Here is a 4,768-nt window from a genome sequence, read left to right as displayed (position 1 = left end):
TAATAATGACCTGGTGATAATGACAGCTCTGCGGGGAGATGTGCCCCCGTGCCAAGCATTCTCTCCGCTTTCCTTCATCCAATCTTCCAAACAGGCTTAGGAAGCAGGCAGGGCCTGCATAAGCTGCCCAAGGTCACACAGCCAGGAACACAAAAGATGGGTCTTCAGGCCCTCGGGCTGTGCCTTCTGCTACCATATAGCAGGGGTGCTGAGGCTGTTCTGTGTCAGACCTGAGCTGAGTCTTTGGGTCTCTGGCCCAACTGCGATTTGGGGAAAGGGACCCCATACCTGCCTAGGATAGGGACCTGGGAACTTGGGGGACCTGTGATCAAGGCTCCAGACCTAAGGGCCATGGTGCTCTGTGCCTGGCTCTGTGCTCGTCGAAAGGGAGGGTAGACATGGAGCCCCAGGACCCCAGAGGGGTGAGTGCCTGCCTCTGCCTGCAGGGCAGGAGAAGCCACACTTGAATGAGGCTGTGACCGAGGAAAAGCATTCCCGGGAAAGGAAGTGGCATGGGTGCAGGCCGGTAGGCCTGAAGAGGCATGGCTTGTCTCAGGAGGTGCAGGCCACGGTATGAGGGACTCAGTGACAGGAGAGGAGCTTGGAGGCCAGACCACAGGCCTTGCAGGTCTAGCCAGGAGCTGACCTTTCCCTGAGCTGAAAGTGGAGGCAGCTCACATCTGTGCTGTGGAGGCCCATGCAGTGGGACCCAAACCAGTGCTGGCTGGGGGCAGGGATTTCCTTCCAGGGCCGTCCCTGGCTCTCGGATGAGCACCCAGCTGGGTGACACCACAGCCTGGGGAGAGCAAAGTCAGGGCAGGCCTCTGACCCCGACACCCCACAGTTCCACAGAGCTCCACCTTCTCTGAAATCAGGCTGCAGTGGGGAAAGAGGCCAGGCTGGCAGAGGGACCATGGCAAGGACCCTCCCACTGCCTCATTTTCCCAAGGAGCCCCGGCAGCTCAGTGGCCCCAGCCTCCTGGCTGCCCTGTGGAGGCCCGCCCCAGTGTGACCCTGCCTGGCAGGAGTCCCCGGGCTTAGTCTGGCTCCTCTCTGCACTCCGGTGTTGGCCCAGCTGATCTCCGGGTGCCCGTGAGGAAAGCCTGTTCAATCAAATCCGCCTGGTCGTTTACCACACTTGGACCCTCACTTGTTATTTCCCGGACAGCCCCTGGAGGGCGCCCTTCCGCAGGCACCCACATTACAGGGGAGGGATTGGAGGTTTAGTCAAGTGAGGGGCCTGGTCGCAGGCAACACCAAGAGGTAGGGAGGGTTAGGGGGGCGGGGACGATACTCCCGGTGTGGCCAGGCTCTACGCTATAATTTCAGCCTACAGGGGATACACGCAGATTCCGGAACCTTACAACCTGGATTCAAAACCTAGCTCTGCCACTCACTAGTACTAGTACGGGACCTCAAGCCATCAGTGCCCGTGCCTCAGTTTCCCTGTTTGCAAAATGGTGAAAATAATATACCTTCCTCCCTGGGTTGGTGTAAGAATTAGTTGAGATAGCTCGCACCGAGCGCTGACAACAGTGCCCTGAGCCTCCCCATTTGGCAGATGGGGAAACTGAGGCTCCATGACAAGCAGAGTGCCCTCGGGCCGGACCAGGATTCACCCCAGCCTGCCTCCTGCGCCCTGCTCACCCTCCCACGCCCCACGCGGTGGCCCCCTGCCTGACCCTCCTGGCCATCGCGGGGACCGCCGGGGGTTCGCCCTGTCGCTCCCTCTCTTGCCTGTTTTGGGAAATCCTTGGCTGGGAACTGAGCGCCGCGCGGCCGCTGGGAGCGCGGGGCGGGGAGCGAGACGCGCTCGGCCCGCCCTCGCTCCCGACCAATTTTGGGCAAAGCGGCGGCGGCGCGCTACGTGCCGGCGGTGAGTCAGCGCGCAGGAATGCGCAGGACGCTTTGTTCCCCGCTCTGCGGACGAACGTGCTGGGACCGGGGCGCGGCGAGGTCTGACATCACCGCGAGGGCAGCGCCGCTACATGCGCCCCCCGCGGCAGGTCTGGCTCTCTGCTCCCCCTCCGGGACTCCAGGACACCTCGCGGAGGCCAGGTCCCCTCTGCAGCCTCTGGGACTGTGGCTCTACGTGGTCCCCAGCAGCCTAGGCCCCCTGCGTGGGTCACAGGGAAACGGCACCTGGGGGTGGGGGGAAGGGTTGCACAGAAGGAGGAAGGCCTGTGCCCTGGAAGGGCCAGCGGGGTGATACCGAGAGGTCGCAGAGCCACATCGAGACCCCAAGGCTGCCCTGGGGACGCTACTGGCAGCCCAGGATCTCTTCTCCGCGTTGAGGCTGTCTTGGAAGAGGAAGCAGGGCATGAGTCCTCCAAGCCCTGCCTCCAGTTTGCTGTGTGTTTTTTCCTCTCTGGGCCTGGGTCTGGGAAGCTGAAAAGTGGGGTGACACGGGCTGTCTTGCTCGTCTCCAGAGTCCTGTGCTGGGTAATGTCTCCATCACCTAGGGTAATGTCTCCAAGCCTAGGAGTGCTTTGGAAAGGAGCGCAGGGACCTTTGAGAAGTCTTTGGAAACTACAGATGGCCACGGTGAGACCTTTTGTGTGCCAGGCTATGCTTGGATCTTTCCAAACGTGACACCGTCTAATGATCGCAACAACCCCGAGTGGTGGGCATTGCTGCTTGTGGAAACTGAGGCTCAGAGAGGCGGAGTCATCTGCCACCACCATACTCTAGCACTGGTAGAGCAGGTGGGAGTCCGGGGCGGTGAGACTGGGCCCCCTTCTTCTTGAAGGGTGTGGACACTCCTCCTGGGCTGGAGGGGCAGGCTGGAGACCCCAGGCTCCTGGGTGCTGCTGTGGCTCCACGTTGGGCTCTCCTCACAAGGAGCAGTGGTGGCTGGAGTTAGAATCCTTCCTACCCTGGGTGGCCTTGGGCGCATCACTTGCCTGCTGGGTTCTCCCCTGACTCCACTGTCATTTTCCCATTTTCACTTCCCCAGGAACGAAATAGCCGAGCCTGTGGGTAGAGCCTGCAGGGGGCACGCAGGGTGGCCAATCCAGCGAGTGTTCTCTGGATGGGATTTTGGTCAAGCCCTTCCTCCTTCCCCCTTCCTTCCTCCTCAGGGTTCTAGACGCCAGGGCATAGTACCCCCTTGTCCCCTCCCCGGGGCTGGAACTTGGGGGACCCAGTTAGCTTGGGGATGTCTCACAGGGGTCTGTGGCCATCAGCTTTTGCGTCAGGGACTCCGCAATTGGGTGGGTCCTCACTGGGGTCCTGGCCAGCCCCTCCCTCCCCTTCCTCAGTCTATTCTGGAACTCACTGGCTACTGTTCCTTTATGGCGGAGATAGGGGCTGACCTCTCCCACCCTTGGGCTCATGTTGCAGAGGCCTCGTTCCATGATAGTGCCTGCTCTCTCCTGGTACACCAACACGCCCCCTGCCAAGCCTCAGCTGGTCCCCCATGCTGGGCCCTGGCAGAAGAGCCCGAAGCTTGAAGGTGGCTCTCAGCCACGCCCCCCACCCCCACCCTGGTGGTCCTACCCACGGGTAGCACAGCCACAACCTGGGGAAGGTGGATGTGGCAAGGGCCCTGGCAGGCCTCAGTGCCCCGTAGGGCCGGGGATCCCTGGGTCTAGGACAGCGTTTTTCATGCTGCCTGTGGTGCTTAGGCCTTACCTGCAGACCTCTCCACCGGCTGTGCGAAATGTGCTGGGTGGCAGAGACCACACAACACACACACACACACACACACACACACACACACATACATACACCATGGTTGGATGCTGGGCTCGAGTCAGCCAGCTCAGGGACCTGGCTAGGGCACTGCACATCTGTACCTTGGATTCCACATCTGTAAGTGGGAATAGGGCCCCTTTTGTGAGCATTCGGGGAGTTGGTAGATGCAAGCACCTTATTAGCACACGGTGGCTGTTGGGTCAGGACACAAGGGGTTCTAATGACTTCCGCATCGTGTCCATCACCTCCCTTGAGCAGAGTCAATGACTGCACTCTTCCTGTAGATCTCTGTGGTCAGAGGTTCCCCCACGAGGAAGAGCACCCGGTGTGGCCCCACACAGCTCAGACTGGCCACTGCAGCCCAGCGGGAGATGGGGCTCCGTGTGGCAGGCTGGGCAGGGAGAACCTGGTCGCCACTCCGGGTGGGGGACGATGGTCTGTGAGACCCCTGGGCCTGGGCGATGGGAGAGATGGAGGTGAACGGTATCTGCACGTGCACTCCCCTCAGCACAATTCCTGGCACCTGAGGGCCCCGCCTCAGCCTGGCATGCCTGCCCAGATTCCTACCCGTGTGGTTTCCCCTGGGCCTCTCCCTCACGTCCGCTGGCAGAGTATCCCCAACTGTCTGCATTCCTCTGCCGTGAAGACGGCCACCTTAGGGCCGGGCCTGGCTGGGACACCCCCGAGTGGGAGCGTGCATGCCGGTGAGGATGTGCAGGGACTCACCTGCGGGCACCTGCCTCTCTGTGCCCATACGTGGGTGGGCATACGTGGGCATGGCTGTGCCCTGGGTGCCCATGTGTGCATGGACGTGTCTGTGTGTGCAGACATGCATGGGGGAGGGCACACACACCTGTGTGGACATTCATGCACGCATGAGGGGTGCAGGGGGGCCGTGTGTGCAGGGGGGAACTTACGGATCCCTTGGGGTCCCCCAGGCTGGTGGGCAGCGAACTGCGCTCATGCACAGTGTCAGAGGTGGTGCGTGTTTCCCATACCTGAGGGCCTTTGCATGTGTGAGGGTCATGCAGCTAGGTACGGCCTCTCCCAGGCTGAGTGCGCAGCCACCGGG

This window comes from Panthera onca, chromosome C1 (genome assembly GCF_046562875.1).
Source record: "Panthera onca isolate mPanOnc1 chromosome C1, mPanOnc1 haplotype 2, whole genome shotgun sequence".
Taxonomy (NCBI): domain Eukaryota; kingdom Metazoa; phylum Chordata; class Mammalia; order Carnivora; family Felidae; genus Panthera; species Panthera onca.
Note: the sequence above shows the minus strand (reverse complement) of the source record.